The sequence below is a fragment of the Saccoglossus kowalevskii genome, chromosome 17 (genome assembly GCF_978046115.1).
Source record: "Saccoglossus kowalevskii chromosome 17, keSacKowa6.1, whole genome shotgun sequence".
Lineage (NCBI taxonomy): Eukaryota > Metazoa > Hemichordata > Enteropneusta > Harrimaniidae > Saccoglossus > Saccoglossus kowalevskii.
Window position 1 is genome coordinate 28723363 of NC_140657.1, and position 21082 is coordinate 28744444.

At 39.0% G+C, this 21082-nt stretch overlaps 9 non-coding genes across 9 annotated transcripts; all 9 read right to left on the bottom strand.

Annotated features, from left to right (window-relative positions):
• Positions 1 to 748: 748 nt before the first annotated feature.
• On the bottom strand, positions 749 to 820 carry TRNAD-GUC (transfer RNA aspartic acid (anticodon GUC)). The gene has a single exon. It is a non-coding gene; the product is annotated as a tRNA-Asp (tRNA).
• A 3960-nt stretch (positions 821 to 4780) lies between these two features.
• Positions 4781 to 4852, bottom strand: TRNAD-GUC (transfer RNA aspartic acid (anticodon GUC)). Its single transcript has one exon. It is a non-coding gene; the product is annotated as a tRNA-Asp (tRNA).
• Positions 4853 to 6147: 1295 nt separating this feature from the next.
• TRNAD-GUC (transfer RNA aspartic acid (anticodon GUC)) lies at positions 6148 to 6219 on the bottom strand. Its single transcript has one exon. It is a non-coding gene; the product is annotated as a tRNA-Asp (tRNA).
• Positions 6220 to 6500: 281 nt separating this feature from the next.
• TRNAD-GUC (transfer RNA aspartic acid (anticodon GUC)) lies at positions 6501 to 6572 on the bottom strand. The gene has a single exon. It is a non-coding gene; the product is annotated as a tRNA-Asp (tRNA).
• A 944-nt stretch (positions 6573 to 7516) lies between these two features.
• Positions 7517 to 7588, bottom strand: TRNAD-GUC (transfer RNA aspartic acid (anticodon GUC)). The gene has a single exon. It is a non-coding gene; the product is annotated as a tRNA-Asp (tRNA).
• A 629-nt stretch (positions 7589 to 8217) lies between these two features.
• On the bottom strand, positions 8218 to 8289 carry TRNAD-GUC (transfer RNA aspartic acid (anticodon GUC)). The gene has a single exon. It is a non-coding gene; the product is annotated as a tRNA-Asp (tRNA).
• A 944-nt stretch (positions 8290 to 9233) lies between these two features.
• Positions 9234 to 9305, bottom strand: TRNAD-GUC (transfer RNA aspartic acid (anticodon GUC)). Its single transcript has one exon. It is a non-coding gene; the product is annotated as a tRNA-Asp (tRNA).
• A 7249-nt stretch (positions 9306 to 16554) lies between these two features.
• On the bottom strand, positions 16555 to 16626 carry TRNAD-GUC (transfer RNA aspartic acid (anticodon GUC)). The gene has a single exon. It is a non-coding gene; the product is annotated as a tRNA-Asp (tRNA).
• A 629-nt stretch (positions 16627 to 17255) lies between these two features.
• Positions 17256 to 17327, bottom strand: TRNAD-GUC (transfer RNA aspartic acid (anticodon GUC)). Its single transcript has one exon. It is a non-coding gene; the product is annotated as a tRNA-Asp (tRNA).
• Between the last annotated feature and the right edge of the window lie 3755 nt (positions 17328 to 21082).

Here is a 21082-nt window from a genome sequence, read left to right on the forward strand (position 1 = left end):
CAATTCGGACGGTCAACTGTATATAACAAATCATTTACTCAAAAGTACATCCCCGACGGGGAATTGAACCCAGGTCTTCCGCGTGACAGGCGGAGATACTCGCCACTATACTACCGAAGATTTACATGAACATACTTAAGCTTCTACACTCACGATTTTCAGTGATCTAATGCTCAATTTCTCTATATATAGCGGCCTTTATTGCAACATGTGGAGATAATCACAACGTAATGATCGATTAATTGCGTAATGTTCAGCGATTTCATAGTCCCCCAATTCATAGAGTTGAAGAATTCTGTGTTTGTGGGGAATTCATTACCGATTTCAGGTCATTTTATGAGGTATGAATCAAGCAATTCGGACGGTCAACTGTATATAGCAAATCATTTACTCAAAAATACCTCCCCGACGGGGAATTGAACCCCGGTCTTCCGCGTGATAGGGGAGATACTCACCACTATACTACCGAGGATTTACATGAATATGCTTTCAACACTCATGATTTTCAGTGATCTGATGCTCAATTTCTCTATTTGTAAGGGCCTACATTGCAACATGTGAAGATATTCAAAACGTAACGATCGGTTAATTGCGTAATGTTCAGCGTTTTCGTAGTCCCCCAATTCATAGAGTTGAAGAATTCTGTGTTTGTGGGGAATTCATTACCGATTTCAGGTCATTTTATGAGGTATGAATCAAACAATTCGGACGGTCAACTGTATATAGCAAATCATTTACTCAAAAATACCTCCCCGACGGGGAATTGAACCCCGGTCTTCCGCGTGACAGGCGGAGATACTCACCACTATACTATCGAGGACTTACGTGAACATACTTTCTACTCTCACGATTTTCAGTGATCTAATGCTCAGTTTCTCTATATATAGAGGACTTTATTGCAACATGTTGAGATAATCACAACGTAACGATCGGTTAATTGCGTAATGTTCATCGATTTCATAGTCCCCCAATTCATAGAGTTGAAGAATTCTGTGTTTGTGGGGGAATTTATTACCGATTTCAGGTCATTTTATGAGGCATGAATCAAACAATTCGGACGGTCAACTGTATATAACAAATCATTTCCTCAAAAGTACCTCCCCGACGGGGAATTGAGCCCAGGTCTTCCGCGTGACAGGCGGAGATACTCGCCACTATACTATCGAAGATTTACATGACCATACTTAAGTTTCTACACTCACGATTTTCAGTGATCTAATGCTCAATTTCTCTATATATAGCGGCCTTATTGCAATATGTGGAGATAATCACAACGTAACGATCGATTAATTGCGTAATGTTCAGCGATTTCATAGTCCCGCAATTCATAGAGTTGAAGAATTCTGTGTTTGTGGGGAATTCATTACCGATTTCAGGTCATTTTATGAGGTATGAATCAAACAATTTGAACGGTCAACTGTATATAACAAATCATTTACTTAAAAATACCTCCCCGACGGGAATTGAACCCCGGTCTTCCACGTGACAGGCGGAAATACTCACCACTATACTATCGAGGATTTACATGAATACGCTTTCAACACTCATGATTTTCAGTGATCTGATGCTCAATTTCTCTATTTGTAAGGGCCTACATTGCAACATGTGAAGATATTCAAAACGTAACGATCGGTTAATTGCGTAATGTCCAGGGATTTCAAAGTCACCAATTCATTGAGTTGAAGAATGCTGTATTTGTGAGGAATTCATTGCCGATTTCAGGTCATTTTATGAGGTATGAATCAAACAATTCGGACGGTCAACTGTATATAACAAATCATTTACTCAAAAATACCTCCCCGACGGAGAATTGAACCCCGGTCTTCCGCGTGACAGGCGGGGATACTCGCCACTATACTATCGAAGATTTACATGAACATACTTTCTACACTCACGATTTTCAGTGATCTAATGCTCAATTTCTCTATATATAGCGGCCGTTATTGCAACATGTGGAGATAATCACAACGTAACGATCGGTTAATTGCGTAATGTCCAGGGATTTCAAAGTCACCAATTCATTGAGTTGAAGAATGCTGTATTTGTGAGGAATTCATTGCCGATTTCAGGTCATTTTATGAGGTATGAATCAAACAATTCGGACGGTCAACTGTATATAACAAATCATTTACTCAAAAATACCTCCCCGACGGAGAATTGAACCCCGGTCTTCCGCGTGACAGGCTGAGATACTCACCACTATACTATCGAGGATTTACATGAACATACTTAAGTTTCTACACTCACGATTTTCAGTGATCTAATGCTCAATTTCTCTATATATAGCGGCCTTATTGCAACATGTGGAGATAATCACAACGTAACGATCGATTAATTGCGTAATGTTCAGCGATTTCATAGTCCCGCAATTCATAGAGTTGAAGAATTCTGTGTTTGTGGGGAATTCATTACCGATTTCAGGTCATTTTATGAGGTATGAATCAAACTATTTGAACGGTCAACTGTATATAACAAATCATTTACTTAAAAATACCTCCCCGACGGGAATTGAACCCCGGTCTTCCACGTGACAGGCGGACTTTATTGCAACATGTTGAGATAATCACAACGTAACGATTGGTTAATTGCGTAATGTTCATCGATTTCATAGTCCCCCAATTCATAGAGTTGAAGAATTCTGTGTTTGTGGGGGAATTCATTACCGATTTCAGGTCATTTTATGAGGTATGAATCAAACAATTCGGACGGTCAACTGTATATAACAAATCATTTACTCAAAAGTACCTCCCCGACGGGGAATTGAGCCCAGGTCTTCCGCGTGACAGGCGGAGATACTCGCCACTATACTATCGAAGATTTACATGAACATACTTAAGCTTATACACTCACGATTTCCAGTGATCTAATGCTCAATTTCTCTATATATAGCGGCATTTATTGCAACATGTGGAGATAATCACAACGTAATGATCGATTAATTGCGTAATGTTCAGCGATTTCATAGTCCCCCAATTCATAGAGTTGAAGAATTCTGTGTTTGTGGGGAATTCATTACCGATTTCAGGTCATTTTATGAGGTATGAATCAAACAATTCGGACGGTCAACTGTATATAGCAAATCATTTACTCAAAAATACCTCTCCGACGGGGAATTGAACCCCGGTCTTCCGCGTGATAGGGGAGATACTCATCACTATACTACCGAGGATTTACATGAATATGCTTTCAACACTCATGATTTTCAGTGATCTGATGCTCGATTTCTCTATCTGTAAGGGCCTTCATTGCAACATGTGAAGGTATTCAAAACGTAACGATCGGTTAATTGCGTAATGTTCAGGGATTTAATAGTCCCCCAATTCATAGAGTTGAAGAATTCTGTGTTTGTGGGGAATTCATTACCGATTTCAGGTCATTTCATGAGGTATGAATCAAACAATTTGGACGGTCAACTGTATATAACAAATCATTTACTTAAAAATACCTCCCCGACGGGGAATTGAAACCCGTCTTCCGCGTGACAGGCGGAGATACTCACCACAATACTATCGAGGATTTACTTGAATATGCTTTCAACACTCACGATTTTCAGTGATCTAATGCTCAATTTCTCTATATATAGCGGCCTTTATTGCAACATGTGGAGATAATCACAACGTAACGATCGATTAATTGCGTAATGTTCAGCGATTTCATAGTCCCCCAATTTATAGAGTTGAAGAATTCTGTGTTTGTGGGGAATTCATTACCGATTTCAGGTCATTTTATGAGGTATGAATCAGACAATTCGGACGTTCAACTGTATATAACAAATCATTTACTCAAAAATACCTCCCCGACGGGGAATTGAACCCTCACCACTATACTCCCGAGGATTTAGATGAATATGCTTTCAACACTCATGATTTTCAGAGATCTGATGTTCAATTTCTCTATTTGTCAGGGCCTACATTGCAACATGTGAAGATATTCAAAACGTAACGATCGGTTAATTGCGTAATGTTCAGCGATTTCATAGTCCCCCAATTCATAGAGTTGCAGAATTCTGTGATTGTGGGGAATTCATTACCGATTTCAGGTCATTTTATGAGGTATGAATCAAACAATTCGGACGGTCAACTGTATATAACAAATCATTTACTCAAAAATACCTCCCCGACGGGGAATTGAACCCCGGTCTTCCGCGTGACAGGCGGAGATACTCAACACTATACTACCGAGGATTTACATGAATATGCTTACAACACTCATGATTTTCAGTGATCTGATGCTCGATTTCTCTATCTGTAAGGGCCTTCATTGCAACATGTGAAGGTATTCAAAACGTAACGATCGGTTAATTAAGTAATGTTCAGGGATTTCATAGTCCCCGAATTCATAGAGTTGAAGAAGTCTGTGTTTGTGGGGAATTTATTACCGATTTCAGGTCATTTTATGAGATATGAATCAAACAATTTGGACGGTCAACTGTATATAACAAACCATTTACTCAAAAATACCTCCCCGACGGGGAATTGAACCCTCACCACTGTACTACCGAGGATTTAGATGAATATGCTTTCAACACTCATGATTTTCAGTGATCTGATGTTCAATTTCTCTATTTGTCAGGGCCTACATTGCAACATGTGAAGATATTCAAAACGTAACGATCGGTTAATTGCGTAATGTTCAGCGATTTCATAGTCCCCCAATTCATAGAGTTGAAGAATTCTGTGTTTGTGGGGAATTCATTACCGCTTTCAGGTCATTTCATGAGGTATGAATCAAACAATTCGGACGGTCAACTGTATATAGCAAATCATTTACTCAAAAATACCTCCCCGACGGGGAATTGAACCCCGGTCTTCCGCGTGACAGGCGGAGATACTCACCACTATACTATCGAGGATTTACATGAACATACTTTCAACACTCACGATTTTCAGTGATCTGATGCTCAATTTCTCTATATATAGCTGCCTTTATTGCAACATGTGGAGATAATCACAAAGAAACGATCGATTAATTGCGAAATGTTCAGGGATTTCAAAGTCACCAATTCATTGAGTTGAAGAATGCTGTATTTGTGAGGAATTCATCACCGATTTCAGGTCATTTTATGAGGTATGAATCAAACAATTTGGACGGTCAACTGTATATAACAAATCATTTACTCAAAAATACCTCCCGACGGGGAATTGAACCCAGGTCTTCCGCGTGACAGGCGGAGATCCTCGCCACTATACTATCGAAGATTTACATGAACATACTTAAGTTTCTACACTCACGATTTTCAGTGATCTAATGCTCAATTTCTCTATATATAGCGGCCTTTATTGCAACATGTGGAGATAATCACAACGTAACGATCGATTAATTGCGTAATGTTCAGCGATTTCATAGTCCCCCAATTTATAGAGTTGAAGAATTCTGTGTTTGTGGGGAATTAATTACCGATTTCAGGTCATTTTATTAGGTATGAATCAGACAATTCGGACGTTCTACTGTATATAACAAATCATTTACTCAAAAATACCTCCCCGACGGGGAATTGAACCCTCACCACAATACTACCGAGGATTTAGATGAATATGCTTTCAACACTCATGATTTTCAGTGATCTGATGTTCAATTTCTCTATTTGTAAGGGCCTACATTGCAACATGTGAAGATATTCAAAACGTAACGATCGGTTAATTGCGTAATGTGCAGCGATTTCATAGTCCCCCAATTCATAGAGTTGAAGAATTCTGTGTTTGTGGGGAATTCATTACCGCTTTCAGGTCATTTTATGAGGTATGAATCAAACAATTCGGACGGTCAACTGTATATAGCAAATGATTTACTCAAAAACACCTCCCCGACGGGGAATTGAACCCCGGTCTTCGGCGTGACAGGCAGAGATACTCACCACTATACTATCGAGGATTTACATGAACATACTTTCTACACTCCCGATTTTCAGTGATCTAATGCTCAATTTCTCTATATATAGCGGACTTTATTGGAACATGTTGAGATAATCACAACGTAACGATCGGTTAATTGCGTAATGTTCAGCGATTTCATAGTCCCCCAATTCATAGAGGTGAAGAATTCTGTGTTTGTGGGGAATTCATTACCGCTTTCAGGTCATTTTATGAGGTATGAATCAAACAATTCGGACGGTCAACTGTATATAGCAAATCATTTACTCAAAAATACCTCCCCGACGGGGAATTGAACCCCGGTCTTCCGCGTGACAGGCGGAGATACTCACCACTATACTATCGAGGATTTACATGAACTTACTTAAGTTTCTACACTCACGATTTTCAGTGATCTAATGCTCAATTTCTCTATATATAGCGGCCTTTATTGCAACATGTGGAGATAATCACAACGTAACGATCGATTAATTGCGTAATGTTCAGCGATTTCATAGTCCCCCAATTCATAGAGTTGAAGAATTCTGTGTTTGTGGGGAATTCTTTACCGATTTCAGGTCATTTTATGAGGTATGAATCAAGCAATTCGGACGTTCAACTGTATATAACAAATCATTTACTCAAAAATACCTCCCCGACGGGGAATTGAACCCCGGTCTTCCGCGTGACAGGCGGAGATACTCACCACTATACTATCGAGGATTTACATGAACATACCTTCTACACTCACGATTTTCAGTGATCTAATGCTCAATTTCTCTATATATAGCGGCCTTTATTGCAACATGTGGAGATAATCACAACGTAACGATCGATTAATTGCGTAATGTTCAGCGATTTCATAGTCCCCCAATTTATAGAGTTGAAGAATTCTGTGTTTGTGGGGAATTCATTACCGATTTCAGGTCATTTTATGAGGTATGAATCAGACAATTCGGACGTTCAACTGTATATAACAAATCATTTACTCAAAAATACCTCCCCGACGGGGAATTGAACCCTCACCACTATACTACCGAAGATTTAGATGAATATGCTTTCAACACTCATGATTTTCAGTGATCTGATGTTCAATTTCTCTATTTGTCAGGGCCTACATTGCAACGTGTGAAGATATTCAAAACGTTACGATCGGTTAATTGCGTAATGTTCATCGATTTCATAGTCCCCCAATTCATAGAGTTGAAGAATTCTGTGTTTGTGGGGAATTCATTACCGCTTTCAGGTCATTTTATGAGGTATGAATCAAACAATTCGGACGGTCAACTGTATATAGCAAATGATTTACTCAAAAACACCTCCCCGACGGGGAATTGAACCCCGGTCTTCGGCGTGACAGGCAGAGATACTCACCACTATACTATCGAGGATTTACATGAACATACTTTCTACACTCCCGATTTTCAGTGATCTAATGCTCAATTTCTCTATATATAGCGGACTTTATTGGAACATGTTGAGATAATCACAACGTAACGATCGGTTAATTGCGTAATGTTCAGCGATTTCATAGTCCCCCAATTCATAGAGTTGAAGAATTCTGTGTTTGTGGGGAATTCATTACCGCTTTCAGGTCATTTTATGAGGTATGAATCAAACAATTCGGACGGTCAACTGTATATAGCAAATCATTTACTCAAAAATACCTCCCCGACGGGGAATTGAACCCCGGTCTTCCGCGTGACAGGCGGAGATACTCACCACTATACTATCGAGGATTTACATGAACATACTTTCTACACTCATGATTTTCAGTGATCTAATGCTAAATTTCTCTATATAAAGCGGACTTTATTGCAACATGTGGAGATAATCACAACGTAACGATCGATTAATTGCGTAATGTTCTGGGATTTCATAGTCCCCCAATTCATAGAGTTGAAGAATTTTCTGTTTGTGAGGAATTCATTACCGATTTCAGGTCATTTTATGAGGTATGAATCAAACAATTCGGACGGTCAACGGTATATAACAAATCATTTACTCAAAAGTACCTCCCTGACGGGGAATTGATCCCCGGTCTTCCGCGTGACAGGCGGAGATACTCACCACTATACTATCGAGGATTTACATGAACTTACTTAAGTTTCTACACTCACGATTTTCAGTGATCTAATGCTCAATTTCTCTATATATAGCGGCCTTTATTGCAACATGTGGAGATAATCACAACGTAACGATCGATTAATTGCGTAATGTTCAGCGATTTCATAGTCCCCCAATTCATAGAGTTGAAGAATTCTGTGTTTGTGGGGAATTCTTTACCGATTTCAGGTCATTTTATGAGGTATGAATCAAGCAATTCGGACGTTCAACTGTATATAACAAATCATTTACTCAAAAATACCTCCCCGACGGGGAATTGAACCCCGGTCTTCCGCGTGACAGGCGGAGATACTCACCACTATACTATCGAGGATTTACATGAACATGCCTTCTACACTCACGATTTTCAGTGATCTAATGCTCAATTTCTCTATATATAGCGGCCTTTATTGCAACATGTGGAGATAATCACAACGTAACGATCGATTAATTGCGTAATGTTCAGCGATTTCATAGTCCCCCAATTTATAGAGTTGAAGAATTCTGTGTTTGTGGGGAATTCATTACCGATTTCAGGTCATTTTATGAGGTATGAATCAGACAATTCGGACGTTCAACTGTATATAACAAATCATTTACTCAAAAATACCTCCCCGACGGGGAATTGAACCCTCACCACTATACTACCGAAGATTTAGATGAATATGCTTTCAACACTCATGATTTTCAGTGATCTGATGTTCAATTTCTCTATTTGTCAGGGCCTACATTGCAACGTGTGAAGATATTCAAAACGTTACGATCGGTTAATTGCGTAATGTTCATCGATTTCATAGTCCCCCAATTCATAGAGTTGAAGAATTCTGTGTTTGTGGGGAATTCATTACCGCTTTCAGGTCATTTTATGAGGTATGAATCAAACAATTCGGACGGTCAACTGTATATAGCAAATGATTTACTCAAAAACACCTCCCCGACGGGGAATTGAACCCCGGTCTTCGGCGTGACAGGCAGAGATACTCACCACTATACTATCGAGGATTTACATGAACATACTTTCTACACTCCCGATTTTCAGTGATCTAATGCTCAATTTCTCTATATATAGCGGACTTTATTGGAACATGTTGAGATAATCACAACGTAACGATCGGTTAATTGCGTAATGTTCAGCGATTTCATAGTCCCCCAATTCATAGAGTTGAAGAATTCTGTGTTTGTGGGGAATTCATTACCGCTTTCAGGTCATTTTATGAGGTATGAATCAAACAATTCGGACGGTCAACTGTATATAGCAAATCATTTACTCAAAAATACCTCCCCGACGGGGAATTGAACCCCGGTCTTCCGCGTGACAGGCGGAGATACTCACCACTATACTATCGAGGATTTACATGAACATACTTTCTACACTCATGATTTTCAGTGATCTAATGCTAAATTTCTCTATATAAAGCGGACTTTATTGCAACATGTGGAGATAATCACAACGTAACGATCGATTAATTGCGTAATGTTCTGGGATTTCATAGTCCCCCAATTCATAGAGTTGAAGAATTTTCTGTTTGTGAGGAATTCATTACCGATTTCAGGTCATTTTATGAGGTATGAATCAAACAATTCGGACGGTCAACGGTATATAACAAATCATTTACTCAAAAATGCCTCCCCGACGGGGAATTGAACCCGGGTCTTCCGCGTGACAGGCGGAGATACTCACCACTATACTATCGAAGATTTACATGAATATGCTTCGAACACTCATGATTGTCAGTGATCTAATGCTCAATTTCTCTATATATTGCGGCCTTTATTGCAACATGTGGAGATACTCGCCACTATACTATCGAAGATTTACATGAACATACTTAAGTTTCTACACTCACGATTTTCAGTGATCTAATGCTCAATTTCTCTATATATAGCGGCCTTTATTGCAACATGTGGAGATAATCACAACGTAACGATCGATTAATTGCGTAATGTTCAGCGATTTCATAGTCCCCCAATTTATAGAGTTGAAGAATTCTGTGTTTGTGGGGAATTAATTACCGATTTCAGGTCATTTTATTAGGTATGAATCAGACAATTCGGACGTTCTACTGTATATAACAAATCATTTACTCAAAAATACCTCCCCGACGGGGAATTGAACCCTCACCACTATACTACCGAGGATTTAGATGAATATGCTTTCAACACTCATGATTTTCAGTGATCTGATGTTCAATTTCTCTATTTGTCAGGGCCTACATTGCAACATGTGAAGATATTCAAAACGTAACGATCGGTTAATTGCGTAATGTTCAGCGATTTCATAGTCCCCCAATTCATAGAGTTGAAGAATTCTGTGTTTGTGGGGAATTCATTACCGCCTTCAGGTCATTTTATGAGGTATGAATCAAACAATTCGGACGGTCAACTGTATATAGCAAATCATTTACTCAAAAACACCTCTCCGACGGGGAATTGAACCCCGGTCTTCCGCGTGACAGGCGGAGATACTCACCACTATACTATCGAGGATTTACATGAACATACTTTCTACACTCACGATTTTCAGTGATCTAATGCTCAATTTCTCTATATATAGCGGACTTTATTGCAACATGTTGAGATAATCACAACGTAACGATCGGTTAATTGCGTAATGTTCATCGATTTCATAGTCCCCCAATTCATAGAGTTGAAGAATTCTGTGTTTGATGGGAATTCATTACCGATTTCAGGTAATTTTATGAGGTATGAATCAAACAATTCGGACGGTCAACTGTATATAACAAATCATTTACTCAAAAGCACCTCCCCGACGGGGAATTGAACCCAGGTCTTCCGCGTGACAGGCGGAGGTACTCCCCACTATACTATCGAAGATTTACATGAACTTACTTAAGCTTCTACACTCACGATTTTCAGTGATCTAATGCTCAATTTCTCTATATATAGCGGCCTTTATTGCACGCAACATGTGGAGATAATCACAACGTAACGATCGATTAATTGCGTAATGTTCAGCGATTTCATAGTCCCCCAATTCATAGAGTTGAAGAATTCTGTGTTTGATAGGAATTCATTACCGATTTCAGGTAATTTTATGAGGTATGAATCAAACAATTCGGACGGTCAACGGTATATAACAAATCATTTACTCAAAAGCACCTCCCCGACGGGGAATTGAACCCAGGTCTTCCGCGTGACAGGCGGAGATACTCGCCACTATACTATCGAAGATTTACATGAACTTACTTAAGTTTATACACTCACGATTTTCAGTGATCTAATGCTCAATTTCTCTATATATAGCGGCCTTTATTGCAACATGTGGAGATAATCACAACGTAACGATCGATTAATTGCGTAATGTTCAGCGATTTCATAGTCCCCCAATTCATAGAGTTGAAGAATTCTGTGTTTGTGGGGAATTCTTTACCGATTTCAGGTCATTTTATGAGGTATGAATCAAACAATTCGGTCGTTCAACTGTATATAACAAATCATTTACTCAAAAATACCTCCCCGACGGGGAATTGAACCCCGGTGTTCCGCGTGACAGGCGGAGATACTCACCACTATACTATCGAGGATTTACATGAACATACTTTCTACACTCACGATTTTCAGTGATCTAATGCTCAATTTCTCTATATATAGCGGACTTTATTGCAACATGTTGAGATAATCACAACGTAACGATCGGTTAATTGCGAAATTTTCATCGATTTCATAGTCCCCCAATTCATAGAGTTGAAGAATTCTGTGTTTGTGGGGAATTCATTACCGATTTTAGGTCAATTTATGAGGTATGAATCAAACAATTTGGACGGTCAACTGTATATAACAAATCATTTACTCAAAAATACCTCCCGACGGGGAATTGAACCCAGGTCTTCCGCGTGACAGGCGGAGATACTCGCCACTATACTATCGAAGATTTACATGAACATACTTAAGTTTCTACACTCACGATTTTCAGTGATCTAATGCTCAATTTCTCTATATATAGCGGCCTTTATTGCAACATGTGGAGATAATCACAACGTAACGATCGATTAATTGCGTAATGTTCTGGGATTTCATAGTCCCCCAATTCATAGAGTTGAAGAATTTTCTGTTTGTGAGGAATTCATTACCGATTTCAGGTCATTTTATGAGGTATGAATCAAACAATTCGAACGGTCAACGGTATATAACAAATCATTTACTCAAAAATGCCTCCCCGACGGGGAATTGAACACCGGTCTTCCGCGTGACAGGCGGAGATACTCACCACTATACTATCGAAGATTTACATGAATATGCTTCGAACACTCACGATTTTCAGTGATCTGATGCTCAATATCTCTCTATATATAGCGGCCTTTATTGCAACATGTGGAGATAATCACAACGTAACGATCGATTAATTGCGTAATGTTCTGGGATTTCATAGTCCCCCAATTTATAGAGTTGAAGAATTCTGTATTTGTGGGGAATTCATTACCGATTTCAGGCCATTTTATGAGGTATGAATCAGACAATTCGGACGTTCATCTGTATATAACAAATCATTTACTCAAAAATACCTCCCCGACGGGGAATTGAACCCTCACCACTATACTACCGAGGATTTAGATGAATATGCTTTCAACACTCATGATTTTCAGTGATCTGATGTTCAATTTCTCTATTTGTCAGGGCCTACATTGCAACATGTGAAGATATTCAAAACGTAACGATTGGTTAATTGCGTAATGTTCAGCGATTTCATATTCCCCCAATTCATAGAGTTGAAGAATTCTGTGTTTGTGGGGAATTCTTTACCGATTTCAGGTCATTTTATGAGGTATGAATCAAACAATTCGGACGTTCAAATGTATATAACAAATCATTTACTCAAAAATTCCTCCCGGACGGGGAATTCAACCCCGGTCTTCCGCGTGACAGATACTCACCACTATCGAGGATTTACATGAACATACTTTCTACACTCACGATTTTCAGTGATCTAATGCTCAATTTTTCTATATATAGCGGACTTTATTGCAACATGTTGAGATAATCACAACGTAACGATCGGTTAATTGCGAAATTTTCATCGATTTCATAGTCCCCCAATTCATAGAGTTGAAGAATTCTGTGTTTGTGGGGAATTCATTACCGATTTCAGGTCAATTGATGAGGTATGAATCAAACAATTTGGACGGTCAACTGTATATAACAAATCATTTACTCAAAAATACCTCCCGACGGGGAATTGAACCCAGGTCTTCCGCGTGACAGGCGGAGATACTCGCCACTATACTATCGAAGATTTACATGAACATACTTAAGTTTCTACACTCACGATTTTCAGTGATCTAATGCTCAATTTCTCTATATATAGCGGCCTTTATTGCAACATGTGGAGATAATCACAACGTAACGATCGATTAATTGCGTAATGTTCAGCGATTTCATAGTCCCCCAATTTATAGAGTTGAAGAATTCTGTGTTTGTGGGGAATTAATTACCGATTTCAGGTCATTTTATTTGGTATGAATCAGACAATTCGGACGTTCTACTGTATATAACAAATCATTTACTCAAAAATACCTCCCCGACGGGGAATTGAACCCTCACCACTATACTACCGAGGATTTAGATGAATATGCTTTCAACACTCATGATTTTCAGTGATCTGATGTTCAATTTCTCTATTTGTCAGGGCCTACATTGCAACATGTGAAGATATTCAAAACGTAACGATCGGTTAATTGCGTAATGTTCAGCGATTTCATAGTCCCCCAATTCATAGAGTTGAAGAATGCTGTGTTTGTGGGGAATTCATTACCGCCTTCAGGTCATTTTATGAGGTATGAATCAAACAATTCGGACGGTCAACTGTATATAGCAAATCATTTACTCAAAAACACCTCTCCGACGGGGAATTGAACCCCGGTCTTCCGCGTGACAGGCGGAGATACTCACCACTATACTATCGAGGATTTACATGAACATACTTTCTACACTCACGATTTTCAGTGATCTAATGCTCAATTTCTCTATATATAGCGGACTTTATTGCAACATGTTGAGATAATCACAACGTAACGATCGGTTAATTGCGTAATGTTCATCGATTTCATAGTCCCCCAATTCATAGAGTTGAAGAATTCTGTGTTTGATGGGAATTCATTACCGATTTCAGGTAATTTTATGAGGTATGAATCAAACAATTCGGACGGTCAACTGTATATAACAAATCATTTACTCAAAAGCACCTCCCCGACGGGGAATTGAACCCAGGTCTTCCGCGTGACAGGCGGAGGTACTCCCCACTATACTATCGAAGATTTACATGAACTTACTTAAGCTTCTACACTCACGATTTTCAGTGATCTAATGCTCAATTTCTCTATATATAGCGGCCTTTATTGCAACATGTGGAGATAATCACAACGTAACGATCGACTAATTGCGTAATGTTCAGCGATTTCATAGTCCCCCAATTCATAGAGTTGAAGAATTCTGTGTTTGATGGGAATTCATTACCGATTTCAGGTAATTTTATGAGGTATGAATCAAACAATTCGGACGGTCAACGGTATATAACAAATCATTTACTCAAAAGCACCTCCCCAACGGGGAATTGAACCCAGGTCTTCCGCGTGACAGGCGGAGATACTTGCCACTATACTATCGAAGATTTACATGAACTTACTTAAGTTTCTACACTCACGATTTTCAGTGATCTAATGCTCAATTTCTCTATATATAGCGGCCTTTATTGCAACATGTGGAGATAATCACAACGTAACGATCGATTAATTGCGTAATGTTCAGCGATTTCATAGTCCCCCAATTCATAGAGTTGAAGAATTCTGTGTTTGTGGGGAATTCTTTACCGATTTCAGGTCATTTTATGAGGTATGAATCAAACAATTCGGTCGTTCAACTGTATATAACAAATCATTTACTCAAAAATACCTCCCCGACGGGGAATTGAACCCCGGTGTTCCGCGTGACAGGCGGAGATACTCACCACTATACTATCGAGGATTTACATGAACATACTTTCTACACTCACGATTTTCAGTGATCTAATGCTCAATTTCTCTATATATAGCGGACTTTATTGCAACATGTTGAGATAATCACAACGTAACGATCGGTTAATTGCGAAATGTTCATCGATTTCATAGTCCCCCAATTCATAGAGTTGAAGAATTCTGTGTTTGTGGGGAATTCATTACCGATTTCAGGTCATTTTATGAGGTATGAATCAAACAATTTGGACGGTCAACTGTATATAACAAATCATTTACTCAAAAATACCTCCCGACGGGGAATTGAACCCAGGTCTTCCGCGTGACAGGCGGAGATACTCGCCACTATACTATCGAAGATTTACATGAACATACTTAAGTTTCTACACTCACGATTTTCAGTGATCTAATGCTCAATTTCTCTATATATAGCGGCCTTTATTGCAACATGTGGAGATAATCACAACGTAACGATCGATTAATTGCGTAATGTTCAGCGATTTCATAGTCCCCCAATTTATAGAGTTGAAGAATTCTGTGTTTGTGGGGAATTCATTACCGATTTCAGGTCATTTTATGAGGTATGAATCAGACAATTCGGACGTTCTACTGTATATAACAAATCATTTACTCAAAAATACCTCCCCGACGGGGAATTGAACCCTCACCACTATACTACCGAGGATTTAGATGAATATGCTTTCAACACTCATGATTTTCAGTGATCTGATGTTCAATTTCTCTATTTGTCAGGGCCTACATTGCAACATGTGAAGATATTCAAAACGTAACGATCGGTTAATTGCGTAATGTTCAGCGATTTCATAGTCCCCCAATTCATAGAGTTGAAGAATTCTGTGTTTGTGGGGAATTCATTACCGCCTTCAGGTCATTTTATGAGGTATGAATCAAACAATTCGGACGGTCAACTGTATATAGCAAATCATTTACTCAAAAACACCTCCCCGACGGGGAATTGAACCCCGGTCTTCCGCGTGACAGGCGGAGATACTCGCCACTATACTATCGAAGATTTAAATGAACATACTTAAGTTTCTACACTCACGATTTTCAGTGATCTAATGCTCAATTTCTCTATATATAGCGGCCTTTATTGCAACATGTGGAGATAATCACAACGTAACGATCGATTAATTGCGTAATGTTCAGCGATTTCATAGTCCCCCAATTTATAGAGTTGAAGAATTCTGTGTTTGTGGGGAATTCATTACCGATTTCAGGTCATTTTATGAGGTATGAATCAGACAATTCGGACGTTCAACTGTATATAACAAATCATTTACTCAAAAATACCTCCCCGACGGGGAATTGAACCTTCACCACTATACTACCGAGGATTTAGATGAATATGCTTTCAACACTCATGATTTTCAGTGATCTGATGTTCAATTTATCTATTTGCCAGGGCCTACTTTGCAACATGTGAAGATATTCAAAACGTAACGATCGGTTAATTGCGTAATGTTCAGCGATTTCATAGTCCCCCAATTCATAGAGTTGAAGAATTCTGTGTTTGTGGGGAATTCATTACCGCTTTCAGGTCATTTTATGAGGTATGAATCAAACAATTCGGACGGTCAACTGTATATAGCAAATCATTTACTCAAAAATACCTCCCCGACGGGGAATTGAACCCCGGTCTTCCGCGTGACAGGCGGAGATACTCACCACTATACTATCGAGGATTTACATGAACATACTTTCTACACTCATGATTTTCAGTGATCTAATGCTCAATTTCTCTATATATAGCGGACTTTATTGCAACATGTTGAGATAATCACAACGTAACGATCGGTTAATTGCGTAATGTTCATCGATTTCATAGTTCCCCAATTCATAGAGTTGAAGAATTCTGTGTTTGATGGGAATTCATTACCGATTTCAGGTCATTTTATGAGGTATAAATCAAACAATTCGGACGGTCAACTGTATATAACAAATCATTTACTCAAAAGTACCTCCCTGACGGGGAATTGAACCCAGGTCTTCCGCGTAACAGGCGGAGATACTCGCCACTATACTATCGAAGATTTACATGAACTTACTTAAGTTTCTACACTCACGATTTTCAGTGATCTAATGCTCAATTTCTCTATATATAGCGGCCTTTATTGCAACATGTGGAGATAATCACAACGTAACGATCGATTAATTGCGTAATGTTCAGCGATTTCATAGTCCCCCAATTCATAGAGTTGAAGAATTCTGTGTTTGTGGGGAATTCTTTACCGATTTCAGGTAATTTTATGAGGTATGAATCAAACAATTCGGACGTTCAACTGTATATAACAAATCATTTACTCAAAAATACCTCCCCGACGGGGAATTGAACCCCGGTCTTCCGCGTGACAGGCGGAGATACTCACCACTATACTATCGAGGATTTACATGAACATACCTTCTACACTCACGATTTTCAGTGATCTAATGCTCAATTTCTCTATATATAGCGGCCTTTATTGCAACATGTGGAGATAATCACAACGTAACGATCGATTAATTGCGTAATGTTCAGCGATTTCATAGTCCCCCAATTTATAGAGTTGAAGAATTCTGTGTTTGTGGGGAATTCATTACCGATTTCAGGTCATTTTATGAGGTATGAATCAGACAATTCGGACGTTCAACTGTATATAACAAATCATTTACTCAAAAATACCTCCCCGACGGGGAATTGAACCTTCACCACTATACTACCGAAGATTTAGATGAATATGCTTTCAACACTCATGATTTTCAGTGATCTGATGTTCAATTTCTCTTTTTGTCAGGGCCTACATTGCAACGTGTGAAGATATTCAAAACGTAACGATCGGTTAATTGCGTAATGTTCAGCGATTTCATACTCCCCCAATTCATAGAGTTGAAGAATTCTGTGTTTGTGGGGAATTCATTACCGCTTTCAGGTCATTTTATGAGGTATGAATCAAACAATTCGGACGGTCAACTGTATATAGCAAATGATTTACTCAAAAACACCTCCCCGACGGGGAATTGAACCCCGGTCTTCGGCGTGACAGGCAGAGACACTCGCCACTATACTATCGAGGATTTACATTAACATACTTTCTACACTCTCGATTTTCAGTGATCTAATGATCAATTTCTCTATATATAGCGGACTTTATTGCAACATGTTGAGATAATCACAACGTAACGATCGGTTAATTGCGTAATGTTCATCGATTTCATAGTCCCCCAATTCATAGAGTTAGAGTTGAAGAATTCTGTGTTTGTGGGGAATTCATTACCGATTTCAGGTCATTTTATGAGGTATGAATCAAACAATTCGGACGGTCAACTGTATATAACAAATCATTTACTCAAAAGTACCTCGCCGACGGGGAATTGAACCCAAGTCTTCGCGTGACAGGCGGAGATACTCGCCACTATACTATCGAAGATTTACAGGAACGCACTTAAGTTTCTACACTCACGATTTTCAGTGATCTAATGCTTAATTTCTCTATATATAGCGGCCTTTATTGCAACATGTGGAGATAATCACAACGTAACGATCGATTAATTGCGTAATGTTCTGGGATTTCATAGTCCCCCAATTCATAGAGTTGAAGAATTTTCTGTTTGTGAGGAATTCATTACCGATTTCAGGTCATTTCATGAGGTATGAATCAAACAATTCGGACGGTCAACTGTATATAACAAATCATTTACTCAAAAATGCCTCCCCGACTGGGAATTGAACCCCGGTCTTCCGCGTGACAGGCGGAGATACTCACCACTATACTATCGAAGATTTACATGAATATGCTTTCAACACTCACGATTTTCAGTGATCTGATGCTCAATTTCTCTCTATATATAGCGGCCTTTATTGCAACATGTGGAGATAATCACAACGTAACGATCGATTAATTGCGTAATGTTCTGGGATTTCATAGTCCCCCAATTTATAGAGTTGAAGAATTCTGTATTTGTGGGGAATTCATTACCGATTTCAGGCCATTTTATGAGGTATGAATCAGACAATTCGGACGTTCAACTGTATATAACAAATCATTTACTCAAAAATACCTCCCCGACGGGGAATTGAACCCTCACCACTATACTACCGAGGATTTAGATGAATATGCTTTCAACACTCATGATTTTCAGTGATCTGATGTTCAATTTCTCTATTTGTCAGGGCCTACATTGCAACATGTGAAGATATTCCAAACGTAACGATCGGTTAATTGCGTAATGTTCAGCGATTTCATAGTCCCCCAATTCATAGAGTTGAAGAATTCTGTGTTTGTGGTGAATTCATTACCGCTTTCAGGTCATTTTATGAGGTATGAATCAAACAATTCGGACGGTCAACTGTATATAGCAAATCATTTACTCAAAAATACCTCTCCGACGGGGAATTGATCCCCGGTCTTCCGCGTGACAGGCGGAGATACTCACCACTATACTATCGAGGATTTACATGAACATACTTTCTACACTCACGATTTTCAGTGATCTAATGCTCAATTTCTCTATATATAGCGGACTTTATTGCAACATGTTGAGATAATCACAACGTAACGATCGGTTAATTGCGTAATGTTAATCGATTTCATAGTCCCCCAATACATAGAGTTGAAGAATTCTGTGTTTGTGGGGAATTCATTACCGATTTCAGGTCATTTTATGAGGTATGAATCAAACAATTCGGACGGTCAACTGTATATAACAAATCATTTACTCAAAAATACCTCCCCGACGGGGAATTGAACCCGGTCTTCCGCGTGACAGGCGGAGATACTCACCACTATACTACCGAGGATTTAGATGAATATGCTTTCAACACTCACGATTTTCAGTGATCTGATGCTCAATTTCTCTATATATATAGCGGCCTTTATTGCAACATGTGGAGATAATCACAACGTAACGATCGATTAATTGCGTAATGTTCAGGGATTTCATAGTCCCCCAATTTATAGAGTTGAAGAATTCTGTGTTTGTGGGAAATTCATTACCGATTTCAGGTCATTTTATGAGGTATGAATCAGACAATTCGGACGTTCAACTGTATATAACAAATCATTTACTCAAAAATACCTCCCCGACGGGGAATTGAACCGCGGTCTTCCGCGTGACAGGCGGAGATACTCACCACTATACTATCGAGGATTTACATGAACATACTTTCTACACTCACGATTTTCAGTGATCTAATGCTCAATTTCTCTCTATATATAGCGGCCTTTATTGCAACATGTGGAGATAATCACAACGTAACGATCGATTAATTGCGTAATGTTCTGGGATTTCATAGTCCCCCAATTCATGGAGTTGAAGAATTTTCTGTTTGTGAGGAATTCATTACCGATTTCAGGTCATTTTATGAGGTATGAACCAAACAATTCGGACGGTCAACTGTATATAACAAATCATTTACTCAAAAATGCCTCCCCGACGGGGAATTGAACCCTCACCACTATACTACCGAGGATTTAGATGAATATGCTTTCAACACTCATGATTTTCAGTGATCTGATGTTCAATTTCTCTATTTGTCAGGGCCTACATTGCAACATGTGAAGATATTCAAAACGTAACGATCGGTTAATTGCGTAATGTTCAGCGATTTCATAGTCCCCCAATTCATAGAGTTGAAGAATTCCGTGTTTGTGGGGAATTCATTACCGCTTTCAGGTCATTTTATGAGGTATGAATCAAACAATTCGGACGGTCAACTGTATATAGCAAATCATTTACTCAAAAATACCTCCCCGACGGGGAATTGAATCCCGGTCTTCCGCGTGACAGGCAGAGATACTCACCACTATACTATCGAGGATTTACATGAACATACTTTCTACACTCCCGATTTTCAGTGATCTAATGCTCAATTTCTCTATATATAGCGGACTTTATTGCAACATGTGAAGATATTCAAAACGTAACGATCGGTTAATTGCGTAATGTTCAGCGATTTCATAGTCCCCCAATTCATAGAGTTGAAGAATTCTGTGTTTGTGGGGAATTCATTACCGATTTCAGGTCATTTTATGAGGTATGAATCAAACAATTCGGACGGTCAACTGTTTATAACAAATCATTTACTCAAAAGTACCTCCACGACGGGGAATTGAACCCAGGTCTTCCGCGTGACAGGCGGAGATACTCGCCACTATACTATCG